The sequence below is a fragment of the Mustela nivalis genome, assembly GCF_964662115.1.
Source record: "Mustela nivalis genome assembly, chromosome: X".
Classification (NCBI taxonomy): Eukaryota; Metazoa; Chordata; class Mammalia; order Carnivora; family Mustelidae; genus Mustela; species Mustela nivalis.
The window spans coordinates 1,323,248-1,342,967 of record NC_139040.1 but is presented as its reverse complement, the minus strand read 5'-3'; the positions used below and the strand labels follow the sequence as shown (position 1 = coordinate 1,342,967).

Genomic DNA, 19,720 nt, shown 5'->3' with positions numbered 1-19,720 from the left:
GGGCCACACTGAGAAGGCGACACTTGAGCAGACTTGAAGGAGACCAAAAAGGGAGCCGTGTGAAACCTGGAGAAAGAATGTCCGCAACAGAGGGAAGGACAGGACTATACCCAGAGGGTCCAGGAAGGGAGGCTAGGGAAGCCACAGTGATGGATGAGTGACAGAGAGTGGCAGGAGAGGCGATCACACCAGGCCACTGTAAGAACTTTGGCTCTAATTCTGAGGTGGGGGGGCAGGGAGGGTCCTGCACGTTGCAGGACTGAACAGAGAGGCAGGCGGCAAGCAGCAAGGTTGGAAGCTTGGACCAGGATGGGACCAGCAGAGATGGGAACTTGTCGGGGAGAACAAACAGGGCCTGCGGACAAATGGGACATGGTGTGGGACACGAGAACCAGGCTTCCGGCCCAAGGAGCAAGAAGACCCGGCAAAGAGAAGGCAGGGGGAACTGGCAGTGGTGTCAAAGCCCAGGTCTGAACAGATACAGCGGGAGAAGCCCATCCGAAGACAAGCAGATACTAAGTCAGCACTGGGAGCGTGGGTCTGGAGCTCAGGGGACCCAGTTAGCCTGGAGACATAAATTTGGCAGCCAGGGCTTTGCAAATGGTTGGAGAGCCATGAGGCTGGATCAGATCACCTGCACAGTGTAGGTAGAGAAGTATGAGCCCAAGGCCCTTCAACATCACAGGGGCCCAGAGGAAGACCCAGCACCCAGTCACGAAGGACTAGCAAGGGCCTCTGAATACAGCGGATAATCTTGCTCTGCAGGGATGATACAATTAAGATAAACATGGCTAGTCACCCATTCTGTTAGAAAGGGACCAAAGCTGTGGTTTGGAAGCAACAGGGGTCAGGGTCGGCCCCGCTGAGAAGGTAGACACTGCTGCAAAGTCTTGAGGGAGGGAAGGGGCTGACTCGTGCGGGTAACTGCGATCACCGATGTGGACAGGTTGGGAAAGAGAAGTAACAACCGACTCCTGGATTTAACAATAGGAAGGCCATCGTTCATGTTAGCGAAAGGCCTACTAGAGGGAGCTCAGGAAAGTGTGTAGAGACAGAGTGAAGTCCCGCCGGCAAAGGGAAGCAAAGAAGCTGGAAGGGGGGTGGGGTCAAGGGCCACTTTTGTCAAAGCTGGAGAAGCAGCAGCAGGCTTCAAGGGGGATGGGCATGACCTGGCACTGCGTCCTCCTGACGCAGGAGAGGGCTGCAGAGACAGCAGGAACAGGAGCAGGAGCAAGGGCCGAGGAGAGGAGTGGGGTACAGGGCGGGAGGCAGATGCTGGCCCTGCTGATCTCTCTGGACCGCTTCCCTGCGCTCTGGGAACCAGCAGATGAGACAGCAGCCGCGAGAAGGTGTGACGGCCGATGAGGAGGGCGGGACAGGCAAGGAGAGACCGGGGAGCCGGCGTATGTTAGCCAAAGAAGTCCGGGGGCTCTCTCCAGCTGTGTGGCCGGTGATGACTGATTTTCATCAGGGTTAAGGTTTCGACAACACAGTATGGCAAAGCATGAAGGTGGTGAGGCTGTGGAGGTGGCATGCCAGGGAATGACAACGACTGCCCGTGCCACTCACATCGGGAAGGACAGAGTGAGGATCCGGGGAGGCCCGCCACAGGGAGCAGGTAGAGCCTTCAAGGGCACCCGAGCGCCTGCAAGGACAAAGGCTTGTTATCCAGCTGGGTGCGGAGGCACTCAGCCGCCCACAGCCGGACACAGAAGGGGCTCTACTTTTGCAGATGATGGAAACGATTAGCGGTGAGTTTTCTGGCGCCGGCAGCTACTGTAAAAGTTGTCTGACTTTGAGAAAGAACAAAAAGTTGTGGCTATGCTTCAGAACATGTGCACCTTTACGAAGTCATTTTTTAAAAAAAGATTTTATTCATTTATCTGACAGAGAGAGACACAGCAAGAGAGGGAACACAAGCAGGGGAGCAGCAGAGGGAGAGGGAGAAGCAGGCCTCCGGCCGAGCAGGGAACACAGTGCAGGGCTTGATTCCAGGACTCTGGGATCACGACCTGAGCTGAAGGCAGACAGATGCTCAACGACTGAGCCACCCAGGCACCCCAAGAAGTCATTAAAGGTTTTATTTATTTATTTGACAGAGAGAAATCACAAGTAGTCGGAGAGGCAGGCAGAGAGAGAGAGAGAGGGAAGCAGGCTCCCCGCTGAGCAGAGAGCCCAATGCGGGACTCGATCCCAGGACCCCGAGATCATGACCTGAGCCGAAGGCAGCAGCTTAACCCACTGAGCCCCCCAGGCGCCCCCCCAAGAAGTCATTTTTAAAAAAACAGGCACAAGTGTAAGCACTTTCACGGTTCTCCCCCCCCCCCTTTTTAAAGTAAGCATTATGCCCAATGTGGGGCTTGAACTCATGACCCTGAGGTCAAGAGTCATATGTTCTACCCACTTAGCCAGGTAGGCGCCCCAGCACTTTCACTTTTTAAATGTTTCATTTCCATGTCTAGTCACAGCACAAGGTATAAGGAGTATGAGAAGAGACTTAAAGGAACCCTTGATTTTTTTTTTAAGATTTTATTTATTTATTTGACAGATAGAGATCACGAGTAGGCATGTGACCAAAAGCCAAGGGGCACCCAGGACCACCAGGCAGCTGTCAGCCACTGGAAGAGTCAGGAAGGATCTTCCACTAGAGCCTCTGGAAGGAGTGGGGCCCTGTGACACCTGCATTTTGGATTTCTGGCCTCCAGCACTCCGTAAGCTCTAATTCTCACTAGACGACTGAACCTTAACCAAGGATGCATGTGACTTCAGGACATCTGGGGGGCTCAGTCGGTGAAGTGTTGGCCTTCGGCTCAGGTCACGATCCCAGGGTCCTGGGATCCAGCCCCGCACTGGGCTCCCTAATGAGTGGGAGGCCTGCTGCTCCCTCTGCCTGCCACTCTCGGTGCTTCTGCTCTCACTTACAAATAAATAAAATCTTTAAAAAAAGGTAAGGATCCACGTTACTTCTACCCTCTCCACCCTGACCGAAGAGGAAGTTCCCACCCAAAGTCCACCCTCTAGTGGCCACTCTCCATGCAAGAATTGCTTTTCCAGGGCTCTGTGCCCTCCTCCTCATGCAACCATGCTCTCACACCACCCGCCTGAAGGAGCCTCTGCGGCACCGTCGCCCTCCACCCCACGCTCATTTCTCCAGTCCCCATCACGGCTCTTCTCAAAGAGTTGTCTATACCTCGTCTCCACTGTGCTCCCCTCGGCAGCACATACACTATCCCTGGTCTCTACTCCCTCACCTCCCACTCGCCCCAATCTGCCTTCTGTCCCTATTACCTCTGGTGAAGTTCACTACATTACAGCCACGTGCCTGCTTAAGATCCTTCATTACACACCGAACTGCACACACGCGTTTGCTACCTAGCCCTTCAAACCCTGAAGAAACAAAGTACAGATGTGGGAAGAGGAAGAAAACTCCAACAGAGAGGACAGCAGATGCGGACTTCCAAACAGATATACTTCACAAATTTCCAGATGCTGGAAGGAGGCAGAGTATGCTGACTAATAGAACAGAGCAGAAGGTACTACAAAGGAGATGGGAACCCATGAGCCGGTTAGAACCCCGAAGAGGCTCTCGGAGAATCAGAGTAGACCAGGCACAAGCAGTGCCCCTTGGACTCTCATACACATGGATCATTCCTGGGGCTTCTGAGTGTCAGACTGTGATCTGGAAGATTGGGGCGGGGCACTTCCAGAAAGCTCCCAGGTGAGGCTAATGATACCGTGGCTGATCAGTGGAGCACCTCTGAGTGGCAAGGTACCACTTTCTCCCATGGGCAAGAAACCAAAGGGTCTCTTCTAAATCCAGGAAGGGCTGGAATTTTCCCATCTTCCCAGTAAGGCTCCTGGCATGGCTGACAGGCCGAGGTGAAGCCCATCTCCATCTGACCTCTGGGAGTCCATGGCACAAGGGCTGACTCCTATCTGCTTACCCTGCGAGGCCAACTCTGGTTAACCTGCCCCGCCCCCTACAGAACCCCTACTCCAAACCCTTGTTGCGGGAGAGACCCCACAGGAAACGGGAGACCCCCCAGAGCAGAGGCGGTGCGCCAGCTACCCAGGCCGCTTGCTCCCAACCTGCATGGCTCTCTAGGGCTAGGGGAAGAGACCTGGCAGCATGGAAAAGAGAGTAACTCTGTCCCTAGAGGAAATATAATATCCTGGAGAAAAGTCTAGAAGACAATATAGCTATAAAACAAAACAGAAGTGTCCCCAAACAAGAAGGAAACAGACAATAAAAGAGTTCAGATATTAAAAAGGATTAGCTACAAATACAAAACAACAGTAAGGCACTGTTTACAATAGGAAAAGGCTGAAAAGGATCCAAATGTCCGTCCAGAAAGAGCTGCTCCACTAGAGCGCAGTTCATTTACAGAGCGGAGTCTATGCGGCAGGCACACGGACGAGGAGGAGCAAACTCTGTACTGCCATAAAAAAGGAAAGAAGCTACAAGGATAGGGAATGTTCTCCAGGACAGACCAAGTGAAAACAAACTAAAAACAAAATGTGAAACGCCCATCATGCTAACCGTCTGGGTCACGAAAGAGGAGAAACAAGAATGCGTGTGTACTGGCTTATCTTTTTAAGAGGAAACCCGAGACGGATGAGCAAAAACCTAAAATGATTACCTGTAAAGGGGGCAAAGAGGGGTAGAAACAGAAATGTTACTTTGGAGTATACATTTCTTTTTTTTTTTTTTTTAAAGATTTTATTTGTTTATTTGACAGAGATTACAAGTAGACAGAGAGGCAGGCAGAGAGAGAGAGAGAGAGGGAAGCAGGCTCCCCGCTGAGCAGAGAGCCCGATGCGGGACTCGATCCCAGGACCCTGGGGATCATGACCCGAGCCGAAGGCAGTGGCTCAACCCACTGAGCCACCCAGGCGCCCTGGAGTATACATTTCTTATATAGGATTGGCTTAAAAAAAATTCAAGTCTGTCCTACTAGATCCAGTAGACGTCATCTCACATTTCAACGCTACTTACGTGCACATGAAGTATGGGCATACAAGCCATTAATAAAAAGAATCATTATTACAGGGGCGCCTGGGTGGCTCAGTGGGTTAAGCCGCTGCCTTCGGCTCGGGTCATGATTTCAGGGTCCTGGGATCGAGCCCCGCATCGGGCTCTCTGCTCAGCGGGGAGCCTGCTTCCCCCTCTGTCTCTGCCTGCCTCTCTGCCTACTTGTGATCTCGCTCTCTGTCAAGTAGAATAAATAAAATCTTTAAAAAAAAAGAATCATTATTACAATTGTAACTTACTACTCTACAATAATAACTAAGTGAACTCCATACGGCCATAAAAAAATGAGAGAAGCTACAAGGATAGGGGATGCTCTCCAGGACAGAGCAAGTGAAAACAAACTAGAACAGAAAGTATTCAGTGAAGTAGCAATTCCCCATATTAAATTAGGCTTGACTTTTGAACCATTAAATATTTCACATATTCCAAAAAGAGAAAAAAGCCAACAATACTGAAAATAAACCTAGCTGTATATGAAATCAATAACATAACCACACAGAAAAGAACTATTCCAAGTGACTTTCCCCCAACATATTATAAAGAAAGTCAAATATACAGAAAAATTTAGCAAGCTGCACAGAGGACACCCACATTCTCATCACCTAGACTCTGCCCTTGTTGACACGGTTCATCTAGCCAGCAATCCATCTGATTTTTGATGCATTTCTAAGTCTGCACACCAGTACACCCAAATACTTTTGGCATGCATATCATTAACTATAGTTGAAAACTCATTATCATTTTCTTAGGTAAAATTTACCTCTAGTGAAATGACAAATCAAAGTGTATCATTTGATGAGTTTTGTCAAAGGCATTCATCTGTGTAAGCCAAACCTTTTTTTTTTTTAAGATTTTATTTATTTATTTGTCAGACAGAGATCACAAGCAGGCAGAGAGGCAGGCAGAGAGAGAGGAGGAAGCAGGCTCCCCCCTGAACTGAGAGCCCGATGTGGGGCTCGATCCCAGGACCCTGAGGTCATGACCTGAGCTGAAGGCAGAGGCTTAACCCACTGAGCCACCGAGGTGCCCCAAGCCAAACCTTTCTTTTCTTTCTTTCTTTTTTTTTTTAAGATTTTATTTATTTATTTGACAGACAGGGATCACAGGTAGGCAGAGAGGCAGGTAGAAAGAGAGGAGGAAGCAGGCTCCCCGTGGAGCAGAGAGCCCGATTCGGGGCTTGATCCCAGGACTCTGGGATCATGACCTGAGCAGAAGGCAGAGGCTTTAACCCACTGAGCCACCCAGGCGCCCCTAAGCCAAACCTTTCTTAAGAGAAAACATCACTATGGTTCCCTGGTACCATTTCTCATTCAGTCATACTCAACATCCTCATCAGCATCTGGTATTGCCAATTTTCAATTCTGGCCATTCTGGTGGGTGTGCAGTAGTATTTCATTGTGGTTTTAGTTTGCATTTCTCTGATGGGTAATGTTAAGCATGTTCTCATGGTCGTCATTCAGATGCCTTATTTTGCAAAGTATCTATTAAAATCTTTTCCCCTTTTTATTATTGAACTGTGAGTTCTTTACATATTCTAAGTACAAGTCCTCTGTCAAATATATGATTTTCTATTTTCTCTATGACTTGTCTCAACTATTTTCTCAGTGATTTGTCTTTTCATCTTCTTCTTCTTCTTTTTTTTTTTTTTTAAAGATTTTATTTATTTATTTGACAGAGAGAGAGCAATCACAACTAGGCAGACAGGCAGGGAGGGGGAAGCAGGCTCCCCGCCAAGCAGGGAGCCCGATGCAGGGCTCGATTCCAGGACCCCGGGACCACGACCCGAGCCGGAGGCAGAGGCCCAACACACTGAGCCACCCAGGCGCCCCTGTCTTTTCATCTTCTTAATGGTAGCCACTGAAGAGCAAAAGTTTTAAATTTTAATGTTGAAGTTCCTAACCCTGGTACCTAAGGATGTGACCTTATTTGGAAATAGGGTCGCTGGAGCTGTCATTAGACAGGTCATCCTGGAATAGGGTGGAACCCTAGTCCACTATGACTGGTGTCCTTATTAGAAGACAGCTATGTGAAGACACAGACACCTGAGGAAAACACCATGTGATGAGGAAGGCAGACACTACACTTATGCAGCTGCAAGTCAAGGAATATCAAAGATTGTCAGCAAACCACCAGAAGCTGGGAAGAGGCAAGGAAGTATTTCTCTAGAGGTTTCAGAGGGTGCACGGCCCTGATGACACCCTGAGTTTTAAGCCACCCAGTCTGTGGTATTTTGTTACAGCAACTCTAGAAAACTAACATGGATAGGGTCAAGGTCCTTTTTTCTGGTATATAACCATCATTTGCTATCATCCGGAACCATCTGGTGAAAAGGCTGTCCCTTCTCCCATTGAACTGCTCTGGTGTCTCTGTGAAAGATGAAAGGATCACTGTGGTACCCGGGGGGCTCAGTTGGTGAAGCATCCAACTCTTGGTTTCAGCTCAGGTCATGATCTCAGGGTTGTGAGACCAAGCTCCGCATCAGGCTCTGTGCCAGGCATTGAAGTCTGCTTCAGATTCTTGCTCTCCCTCTCCAATCCCCCCTTCTTGTTCTCGCTCTCTCAAACAAAAAAATGATCAAAGAAATTTGATCAGTTTCTGGGCTCTCTATTCTATTCCACTGAACTAGGTCTTTATCCTTATGCAAGTACCAAACAGTCTTCATTACTATAGATTAATAGTAAGTCAAAGTCAGGTAGAGTAAATGTTCCAATTTTGTTGTTTTTCAATACTGCTTTGAATGTCTTAGTACTCTGCATTTCCATATACATTTTACACTCTGCTTGTCCATTTCTAGAAAAAGCCTGTAATTATGACTGGAATTACATCTAACCTACAGATCAATATGGGGGAACTAACATTGTAAATATCAGTCTTTCAAACCATGAACATAGTAAATCTTTCTATTTATTTAGGTCATTAATTTCTTACAGCAATGTTTTCAGTGTCAGTGTATAGACCTTATACATTTTTCATTAAATTATTCCCAATGCTACTGCATTATAAATTTTACTTTCCAATTAATTTTTGTATAATTGACCTTATGTCCTGAGACCTTGCTGAATTCACTTTTCAGTTGTAGTCGGTTTTTCTTTCTCTCTCTTACAGATTCTCAGATTTTCTACATTAACTTCAAAAGGAAACAGCTTTATCTCCTTTTAACATTAATGCTTTTTTAATCTTTTCTTGCCTTATCATACTGGCTAAAACCTCTACTACAATACTGAACATAAGTATTAAGAGTGAACACCTTTGCCTTGTCTCTGATTTTAGGGGTAGCATGTTCAATATTTTCCTATTAAGTATAGTTTATTTCAGCTTTCTTAAATTTATTGTATCAAATGAGAAAGTTCCCTTCCATTCCTAATTTGGTGAGTTTCTATTATGAACAGGCAGTGAATTCTGTCAAATGCTTTTCCTAAGTTTACTGAGATAATTATGTTTTTTCTCCTTTATTCTCTCTTTTCAAAAAGATTTTATTTATTTATTTGAGAGAAAGCAAGCAAGCAAGTGAGAGAGAGTGCACGTGCAAGTGCATGTGTGCATGCACAAGTAGGGTAGTGGAGGGATGGAGGGGGAAGGAGAGGCCCAGGAGAAGCTGACTCCATGCTCAGTGTGGAGCCCAACATGGGGCTCAATCTCATGACCCTGAGATCATGACCTAAGCTGAAATCAAGAGTGGGCCACTTAACCAACTGAGCCACCCAGGTGCTCTCTCCTTTATTCTTTTTTTTTTTTAAATTTTTATTTAAATTTATTTGACAGAAACAGACACGGTGAGAGAGGAAACACAAGCAGGGGGAGAGGGAGAGGGAGTGGCAGGCTTCCCGATGAGCAGGGAGCCCGATGCAGGGCCTCGATCCCAGGACTCAATCCCAGGACTCTGGGATTATGACCTGAGCTGAAGGCAGAGGCTTAATGACTGAGCCACCCAGGTGCCCCTTTTTTATTCTCTTAATACAGCGAATTATAGAATGGTTTTTAATGTTAAGTCACATTTTTAAAAGATTTTATTTATTTATTTGTCAGAGAATGAGAGAGGCAGAACATAAGCAGGGGGAGCGGCAGGCAGAGGGAGAAGCAGGCTCCCCGCTGAGCAAGGAGACAGATGTGGGGCTCGATCCCAGGACCACAGGATCATGACCTGGGCCAAAGGCAGACACTTAACTGACTGAACCACCAAGATGTCCCACACCTTCCTCCTTTTCTAATATATGGACTTAAAGTTTTAAATTTCCCTCGAAGTACTCCTATAGCTGCATCCTATAAGTCTTAGTACATTTAATTTTCATTATAATTCATTATTGTTTGTAATCTTTTCTAATTTTTCTTTTGACCTCTTCTTTGACCCTATTCAGATATGTATTAATTTTTAATAAAGATTTTTATTTATTTATTTATTTGACAGGCAAAGATCACAAGTAGGCAGAGAGGCAGGCAGAGAGAGAGGCAGGGAGCCCGATGTGGGGCTCTATCCCAGGACCCTGGGATCATGACCTGAGTGGAAAGCAGACGCTTTAACCCACTGAGCCACCCAGGTGACCCTAGATATATATTAATTTTTAAATAGTTCGGGATTTTCTTTTAGATCTTATTGTTAGGATTTCTAATTAATCCAATTCTGATCAAAGAACATAATTCAAACTTCTGAAATTTATTGAGACTCAAGTTATGGTCCAGCAAAATGATACACCGTTGAACTGTAATATGTACATTTGAAAAGAATATGTATTCTCCAATTGTTGAGCTATTCTATAAATGTCAATTAAGTCATTATGACTGATACTGTTCAGATCTACATCCTGATTTTTTTGGTCTAGTTCTAACAATTACTAAGAGTATTAAAATTGTCAAGTATAATTAAAAATTTGTCTATTTCTCTCTTTAATTTTGCCAACTTTTCTTCATGTATTTTGCAGCTTTGTAATCAGGCACATACATATTTGTGACTGTTAATGTCTTCCTGATAAAATGACCCTTTTCTCATTATGAAGTGTTGTCTCTTTATCTCTGGTAATATCCTTTGTTTTGAAATCTGGATTTTTTTTTTTTTTTTTTGGATATTAGTATTGCTACCCCATCTTTCCTATGCTTACTGTTTGCACAGTATACTTTTTCCTATTCTTTTATTTTCAACCTAGCGGTGTCTTCATATTAAAACCGCTTCTTGGGGGACGCCTGGGTGGCTCAGTTGGTTAAGCAGCTGCCTTCGGCTCAGGTCATGATCCCAGCGTCCTGGGATCGAGTCCCACATCGGGCTCCTTGCTCCGCAGGGAGCCTGCTTCTCCCTCTGACTCTTCCTTCCACTCTGTCTGCCTGTGCTCGCTCTCACTCACTCTCTCTCTGACAAATAAATAAATAAAATCTTAAAAAAAAAAAGAAAAATATTAAAAAAAAAATAAAAATAAAAAAAAAATAAAACCGCTTCTTGGGTGCCTGGGTGGCTCTGTCATTAAGCGTCTGCCTTTGGCTCAGGTCATCATCCCGGAGTCCTGGGATCAAGCCCACCATCAGGATCCTTGCTCCACAGGATGCCTGCTTTTCCTGTCCCACTCCCCTGCTTGTGTTCCCTCTCTCCCTGTGTCTCTGTCAAAACAAACGAACAAAAAACTGCTTCTCTTATAGACAACAGATAGTTGCGCTTTGATTTTTTTTTAAGTAGGCTGCTCACCCAACATGGAGCCCAACACAGAACTTGAACTCATGACCTAGAGATCAAGACCTGAGCTGAACCAACTGAACCGCCCAGATGCCCTGGGCCTTGATTTTTAATCCAGCCTACAATCTCTTGCCATTTAACTGAAGTGTCTAGTTCATATTCATTTAACGTAATTATCTATGTGAGTAGATTTAGGGCTACTGATTCATGCTTTCGTTATGAGCATATTTTCTTATACTTCCTTGAGCATGGTTACAACAGCTGCTTTAAAATCCTTCTCTGCTAATTCCAACACCTGGGTCATCTTGGGGCAGGTTGCCATTGATCGCCTTTTCTCTTAAACAGGGGTGGGCAAAGTATGACCTGCAGGCCCAAACTGACCCACTGCCTATCTTTGTAAATAAAATTCCACTGGAATGCAATCATGCCTATTCATTTATGTACTGTCTACAGCTGCTTTCACCCTACAACAGCAGAGTTGTGTAGCTGTGACACAGCCTATACGGTCAGCAAAGCCTAAAATAGTTACTATGCACAGAAAAAAGTTTGCTTAACCCTGCTCCTGAGTAAGGGTCACATTTTCCTATTTTTCAAATGTCCAGACATCACAAATGATATACTGTCAGACTTTGGGTTCTGTTATATTCCAATAAAGAGTATCGATTTATTTGGCAGGCAGTCAACTTGATAGAATTCAAACTCCAAAGGTCTTCCCTATGGTGGACAGCATCTATAATCTGTTCATTTCTTTTGCCTTAGCTGGAATTTAGCCAAGTTTATAAGAAGAATCTGGGCCCCCTGCCTATGGCTATCTGGATTTAGTAGAAATCCTGATTTCCAGCTGCTGTGATTGCTGTGAACTCTGTCCAGTGATTCTTCAATCACTAAGACAGCAGCTTAGTGGTAGTAATAACATTATAATTTTATAACTACTTTATGCATATTATTAGATAAAGCAAATAGTAAGTATGTTAATTAAGAATCAACATCTTCAGGGCACCTGGGTGGCTCAGCTGGCTAAGCGTCCAACTCTTGGTTTTGGCTCAGTTCATGATCTCAGGTTCCTGGGATCAAGACCCATATTATCAGGCTCTCCCTCCCGCTCAGAGGGGAGTCTGCTTTCCCTCTCCCTCTCCCCCTCCACACATTCCCCATTTGTGCACTCTGTCTCTCTCTAAAATAAATAAATCTTAAAAAAAAGAATCAACATTTTCAGTGTAAGAAAAAGACACAAAAGGATAATATTAAAGATGAGCCCTCAAATGTTAAATTTCCACTGAAGACATCATTATATGTACATTAGTTAAAACCATTTTTCAGCATATTTTTTAGCTTAGTCCACTGAGAGCCTAGAGAGATTGTCACCCCAGTAAGAATGAGCACATTTAGCACCCAAATCTTGGCTCCTAAACACCATTTTCCACTAAAAGGAATCAAAACTCTTAGACAAGCACACATGCAAAAGGCACACACATGCTTTCTTGTGCCAGAAAGCAAAGAATCACTCAAAGACTGAGAGTATGCCAAGAAGAGTCAGGTGTCAGCATGAAGGGACTCACACTGGCCAAATCTGGAATACTCTGATAAAAAAAAATAATGATTGTAGCTGAATTATAAAACACTCAATAAGTAAAAATCCATGAGTCCACACTGACCTGGAAGAGAAAACACAACAGCAGATAGTTTGCTACCATCTGAAGGTGACTATCACACCCACTCCTTACTCTGGAATTTAGTAATTAAAGGCAAAGATTTAGTACTTACGCTATCTTTTTAGAAGGAAATACAGATCCTCCTTTTTGATGAGAGAAAGTTCTTAACAGAATGCCAGTATTAAATGTAGAAGAGATGACAGAATTAGAAAATCCATCATTTTCTAACTCCCAAAGAAATAATAGATTGAGGCATGCAAGGATCATCAGTGAATGCTAAAATCATTAGATGAATAGTTGTTGGGAAACAGAATCCTTGTGTCATGCCAAAGCATCATACCACAAATTACTTATCAATTACAACAGAGAAGCTGCATCTGCATCTGGAAAGACCTGGCAACCATCTGCTTCTTCAGCCAAATGGTAAAATGTAGCATCAGGAACCACAGGAAAACTATCTAGTGTATGCCTCCTGAGGTAATACTAATACAAAATAATCTTGCCTAAAATGTTTACCTAAGCAAGCCCGTAAATCTAACCTCTCATTTATAATTAATTGTAAGCGATAAACAGGAAAAGAGACACGTGGAGAATGAGGGCCTTCTGTGAAACAACTGGGCTAGTGCTTCAAAAAGTCTATGTTGCAGGTGGACTGGAGGTGGGGAGGCTATTCTTATTAAAAGAGAAAAAGGAAACATACTCAAATGTAAGGTATAAATCTTAATTGCTTTCTAGTTCCCCTCTTCCCAAACAGCTGTAAGAATCACTTGGGAAAAACCAGAATTTAGAATAGCTGTCTGATAACAGAAAACTGTTAATGCTTTTAGATGTGCTTAGGGTACTGTGTCATACTGGAAAATGTCCTTATTTTTAGGAGATATATGCTGAAGTACTTAGGGATGAAATGTCATGATGTCTGCGAATTCCTTTCAAATGGTCAGCAAAAAGATATAAAAATGCACACATCTAAACAGACCAAGCAAATATGTCAAAATGTTAACAATTGTTGAATCTAGGCAGTGGGCATACAGGCTTCACGGTAAGTAGAGAGAAAGATTTGGCTGAAATGAAGAATGTAACAGAAGGGATGGAAATAGAGTCTAGGAGATCTTCCAAAATTCGGAGTGAAAGAAAACAAAAGGAAAATAGGAGAAGATTGAGACAGAGGAGCAATATAAGAAGTCCAAAATTAAGCTGAAAGGAATCTCCAGAAAAAAGAGAAAATGGAAAAATAAAACATTTTTTTAAAAAAGAGCTGACAACAGACAATGATTTAATGACCCCAGTACAATGAATGAAAAAGACACAACTTCAGACACATTCTCGTGAAATTTTAAGACACCAAAGAGAAAGAAAAAAAAAATCCTAAAAATGTTCTATGGAAGAAGAGAGAAAAGAAGGCTACCTACAAAAGAACCACTATCAGACTGACATCAGATGTTTCTTCCCTTAGTGACTTTGCATGTTAGAAGACAATGGAAGCAGTGCCTTCAAAGTTAGGAGGAAAAATGATTTTCAACTTGGAATCTTATGCTCAGTCAATAGAAGAGCAAAAGAAAAGCATTTCAGACATGCAGTGACTCAGAAGACTTGTCTATTAACAATGCTTTTGGCTGCAAGTAACAGAAAAGTCAAACTGGCTTACACAATAAGAAAATATATTCTCTCATGTAACTGGAAGCCCAGAGCCCTTCTGTTCCTCTGCTTCCCCATCCTTGGTGACAAAGAGCTGTCACTTTCCACTAAGTGAGGCTTAGTACCTCAATCTGAGGTTACACCAGAGCTGCTAACAGCATTCCTGATTTACGTCCAGTGAGGGGAAGTACAGTCTGCCCTGAACATACCACCAAAGCCCCTCCCTTCATTCTGAGTGGACCAACTGAGGCCACAGGTCCAACCTTAATAACAGTTGCTACGGGAATGCAATGTGCAGAATGACTTCAGGATCCTCGCTGGTGGTGGGAGTAAGGTGGAAAGGTGATCACATCAGGGTTCTGTTAGGAATCAGTAAAGAGGGAATGGACATGGGTAATCAACAAGAGTGTTCACTACAGTCAGTTTACTACCCACACACACTATCTCGGTAAGTTATTTTTAAAGATGTATTCCAGAAAACAAGGATAAGCCACGTAAAAGACATGGCTTCTGGGAAACAGTGGCTCCAACCCAAGAGCTCGTGACGGGAAGATCTAGGCGGCAGCTGTGTACAACCTTAGGGAGCGAGTACTTGCCCAGATTGCAGGAAGGGAACAGAGAGCTCTGAGTGGAATATCAGAGGGGAAGGGGAGCTGACACAGAGCCGCAGGCAAGAAACAGCATGGCTGAAAAGACTTCACAACAAGATCAGGAAATACTATTAAAGAAAAGCAAAAACCAATCAGAAAGAGTGGGAATATCTGTACAAGAAAGTGAAGGTCCAAATATGAAGCAGGGGGTGCCTGGGTGGCTCAGTGGGTTAATTAAGCCTCTGCCTTCGGCCTGGGTCATGATCCCAGGGTCCTGGGACATTGGGCTCTCTGCTCAGCAGGGGAACTGCTTCCCCCCTCTCTCTGCCTGCCTCTCTGCCTACTTGCGATCTCCCTCTCTCTGTCAAATAAACAAATAAAATCTTACAAAAAATAAACAAACAAACAAACATGAAGCAGGTTAGTTAAACTCTGGCAAGGATTTTAGGCAGGTGATGGAGTCTAAGAAAAGAGGATCCATTTACCTTGCTTGGTCATTCTTCTTTGAGTGGTCTAGCAACTGTGACTCGACCTATAAAGAAGGAAATGTAATCCTAGCATTTGTGACTTGGCCTCAGAGTAAACAATATTTTCATATGTGTAATAGTGTCAATGATGTTGACAGGTTTTCAACTTTGGAATTAACCTATGACCGCTTGGATGTGGTTGTAGGGCAGAACACAAATGTTAACAATTTTAAGAACTGATATGGTCAAGTGTAGTTTTAGGAGGTAAAAGTGGGGAAAAGGTGGGAGGAAAGGCAGGGTCATTAGTATCCTCATCTTTACAGAGGTGAAGTGCCATGGGTAAAGCTGATGCAATAGGAACCACTGAAGTTACAGAGAAAAGGTGAAAATGTGTCTCAACATGGGAGGTACTGTATGCTAAGTCATCCTCTTTCATTTCAGGGAGTTAATATAATTCCCCAAAGTTGGTAAATCAAGGAAGATGTATAAGCATATGATTCAATTTTGAAGGTAACCATCAAAGAAACTGAAAGTAGAAACAGTTAAAAGCTCTCATATCTGGGCTCTGGAACAGGAAGAGGAAAGGGTAGGCAGCTGTTTTCACCATAACCTGCTTTGAGACAAGTGATATTGTTATCGACAGGCTGTAATATTTTGATAAAACTCAAAGCCCAAACAACCTAACCCTTCAATAGTTTCCTACTGCTCCGACATTAATAAGAAAGTCCTGCCCTGGGGTGCCCGGGTAGCTAGTTGGTTAAAGCATCTGACTCCCGATTTCCACTCAGGTCATGATGTCAAGACTGTGAGATCGAGCTCTGAGCTGGGCTCTGCTCAGCACAGTGTGTGTGAGATTGTCTCTCCCCTGTCCCTCCCCCTGCTCAAATGCACTGACTCTCTCTCTAAAATAAATAAAATCTTAAAAAAGCAGTCCTGCACCTAGCCCATCACCCTGTCTCCCTGCACCACTGCCACCACCCTCCTACTGTGCTTCAGGCATACAGGGCTTCCTCAAGGGCCTCAGACGGCTAAGCTCCTGCGGGGCTCAGGGCCCTCACACGCGCTCTTCTGCGTCAGAAAGCCCTCCTCCACTCCGCGTCCTGCCCGCTCCCGTTCACCCCTCAATTCTCGGCTTCCATACTGCCTCCTTAGCACAGGTTTCCTTACCCCTCACAAGTTGGACTGTCCCACTACTCACGCTCATCATGAACACCCCTTCCCTCCCCGCCCCCACCGCCACTTGTCCTTCAGAGCACTTAACCTGCCGTAATTACATAACTACTTGTCAATTACTCAAAATCTGTGTCTCCTGCCAAACTTAAGGAAAGGCACCAATCTGTCTCAGTCATCCTACGGGCTGCCTACTACGGTGCCCGAGCACGGCACAGCCCTGGCTCCTTTGTGGATGGTATGAACGGCTGGATGACAGCCTGACGAGCCGCAGACCCTTCGGCAGAGAGCAGCAAAGCATGTGGTACTTAGACAGAACTGTGCTGGCCAGATGAAAAGTCACTAAATGTGGAACAAGACCATCACTTAGAACTGACTGTCACTGTAACAAATAGCTCTATGAAATGTGCAGTGTTTCCCGAATGTCAGTGAGGAAGCTGTTCAACGTCACCCGAAGTCCTGTGGCATCCGCTGCGCGGTGACGTGAGGCTTGGACTGAGGCCTTAGCGTTAGAGGTGGTAAGGAGGACTAGGCTCTGCAGGGCATGTTGAACGCAGATACCCACAGGAGTTGCTGGTAAGGGAAACAGCAGAATCAAAGGATTCTCCTAGAATTCTGCACTGGTAACAGGATGGATACTGACATTATTTACTGGGATAAAAAAGACAGGGGGAAAGGCAGATCTGAAGTGGGGGGAAAGCAAGAGAACTGTTTGGGACTTGTTCAGTCTGAACTTGTTCAGTCAACTCACGCGGAAATATTACAGAGGCCACCCAGCGTGGGGGCTAAAGGGGGGGGGGAGTGAGAGATACGGGCACAGAGTGGTATCGTCAGGACACAGGCATACCTGTCGTTGGGAGCAATGGAGACATGGAATCAGTGGATATGCCCGTAATTAAACCGAGGCACAGACCTCCAAATGTCATGTATGCGTCAAAAAATGATGGTATAAAGGGGCACCTGGGTGGCTCAGCTGGCTGAGTGTTGACTCTTGATTTTGGCTCAGGTCATGATATCAGAATCATGAGATCAAGCCCTGTGTCAGGCTCCACACTCAGACACTGTGCTGGGCTTGGAGCCTGCTTAAGATTCTCTCTCTCGGGTCGCCTGGGTGGCTCAGTCAGTTAAGTGTCTGACCAGCTCAAGTCATGATCTCAGGGTTCTGGGATCAAGGCCTACATTGGGCTCCCCCACTCAGCGGGGAGTCTGCTTCTCCCACTGCCCTCCCCCACTTGTGCTTGCTCTCTACTTTTTAAAAAAAATCTCAAGAAAAAGATTCTCGGGACACCTGGGTGGCTCAGTTGGTTAGGCAGCTGCCTTCGGCTCAGGTCATGATCCCGGTGTCCTGGGATCGAGTCCCACATCGGGCTCCTTGCTCCGCGGGGAGCCTGCTTCTCCCTCTGACTCTGCCTTCCACTCTGTCTGCCTATGCTCGCTCTCGCTCGCTCTCTCTCTGACAAATAAATAAATAAAATCTTAAAAAAGAAAAAGAAAAAGATTCTCTCCCCCCATTCAACACACATGCACTTTCTCTCTCTAAAAAAAAAAAATGATGGTGCAAAGAAATTATTAGCCAGACGTTATCTATCTGTAGATGCCACGTTTATAGGTAATTCTCACTTTTCCTCTTTATTTTCTCAAAAATTTTTTCCACTGAGGAGCACCTGGGTGGCTCAATGGGTTAAGCCTCTACCTTCGGCTCTGGTCATAATCTCTGGGTCTTGGGATCAAGCCTTGCATTGGGCTCTCTGCTCGGCGGAGAGCCTGCTTCCCCCTCTCTCTCTCTGCCTGCCCCTCTGCCTATTTGTGATCTCTGTCTGTCAAATAAATAAATAAATAACCTTTTAAAAAATTGTTTTTCCATTGAACAGATACTATTTTTATAATTAGAAAATGCAATTAAGGGGCGCCTGGGTAGCTCAGTCAGTTAAGCAGCCAACTCTTGATTTGGGCCCAGGTCATGATCTCAAGGGTCCTGGGACTGAGCCCTGCATCAGGCTCCGCATTCAGCAGGTAGTCTGCTTCAGGATTCTCGCTCTCCTTCTGTGCCTCCCCCTGCTCTCTCTCCAATAAATAAATAAATCTTTAAAAAAAAATTGCGGAGCACTTGGGTGGCTGAGTGGATTAAAGCCTCTGCCTTCAGCTCAGGTCATGATCCCAGGGTCCTGGGATCAAGCCCCATGTCCGGCTCCCTGCTCAGCAGGAAACCTGCTTCTCCCTCTTCCACTCCCCCTGCCAGTGTTCCCTCTCTCACGGTCTCTCTCTCTCTCTGTCAAATAAATAAATAAAATCTTTAAAAAATGTATTCTTGGGATGTCTGGCTGGCTCAGTCGGTGGATCATGACTCTTGATCTTGGGCTTGTGGATTTGAGCCCCACACTGGATGTAGAGATGACTTAAAAATAAAAAAATCTTAGGAAGAAGTATCCTTAGGGGCACCTGGGTGGCTCAGTCATTAAGCATCAGCTCAGGTCACAATCCCAGTATCCTGGGATCGAGCCCCGCATTGGGCTCCCTGCTCAGCGGGAAGCCTGCTTCTCCCTCTCCCACTCCCCCTGCTTGTGTTCTCTCACTGTGTCTCTCTCTGTCAAAGAAATAAATAAAATCTTTTTTTTTTAAAGAATTATCCTTAAACAGTTTCGTAGCATTACACTTTGCACGGATTCTACAGACTACTGAGTGGGCTCATAAAGACACTTGGGAGAGTGAGCCGCAGCAGGCTCTGAAAGCCGCGCTGTCTCCCTTTATTGCGTCTGTGCTCTGGGGTCTCTCGAGGCTCTTCTCCCACATGCTGACTACTCAGGAGCTGGGTGCTCCGATGTTTGAGGCTGCACGGTACGATGTGCCCAGGTGTTCTTAACCTTCTTCTGCCATGGACTCTCTGGGCTTGGTGGTACCCTCCTCAGAAGAGTGGTTTGAAATGCATAAAAATAAATGTGCTGCTGAAGCGAGCACTGAAATGCATAAAAATAAATGCATAGGAACTGATTAACAGCATACGTCAACATGGGTGCTAGAGTAGTATGTGCTTCTTCAGGAAACCATTAAATAACTAAGTCTAATAACTACCCTAGGTCTGAAGAGTAACGAGGACAAATGATGTTTCTAAAATATCTGTAACTTTAATGTGATATGAAAGCATCTTTCATCTCCATTAGTGACTAAGTCACAGGTACTCCTAATACTACCATGGTCTATGGCCTACATATGTCATTGAAGGAAAACTGAATTTTCAGTGAGAGGTTAGTGAAAATCAAGAAGTATTTTTCCCATCCAAGATCACAGAACCCATGGATTCTCAACCATGACTCAGAACCCTTGGCTAGGAGGCAGAGGACCAGGAGGATAGCAGGAAGGCAAGACCTCAAAGGTAGATTGAATAGTAACAGGAGTTTTTGTCACATGGTGCAATTTCCAGAGTGATTATTTCCATATACATTTTCTGAATTTTCTGCAATGATCCTTCACTTGTTTAATTAAGAAAGAAACAGCTTAATAAATACTATATTTTTATTTGT

General features: G+C 45.0%; 1 protein-coding gene across 3 annotated transcripts in view; it reads right to left on the bottom strand.

Annotated features, from left to right (window-relative positions):
• Positions 1–19,720, bottom strand: part of MECP2 (methyl-CpG binding protein 2) — a 69,056-nt gene that overhangs the window by 36,381 nt on the left and 12,955 nt on the right. Inside the window, exon 3 of one of the 3 annotated variants that reach the window (XM_082716625.1) lies at positions 15,051–15,097. The exons of the other annotated variants lie outside the window; for them this stretch is intronic. The gene's annotated coding sequence lies outside the window, so the exon portion shown is untranslated. The remainder of the gene's footprint in view (positions 1–15,050; positions 15,098–19,720) is intronic. 3 annotated transcript variants of the gene reach the window in all.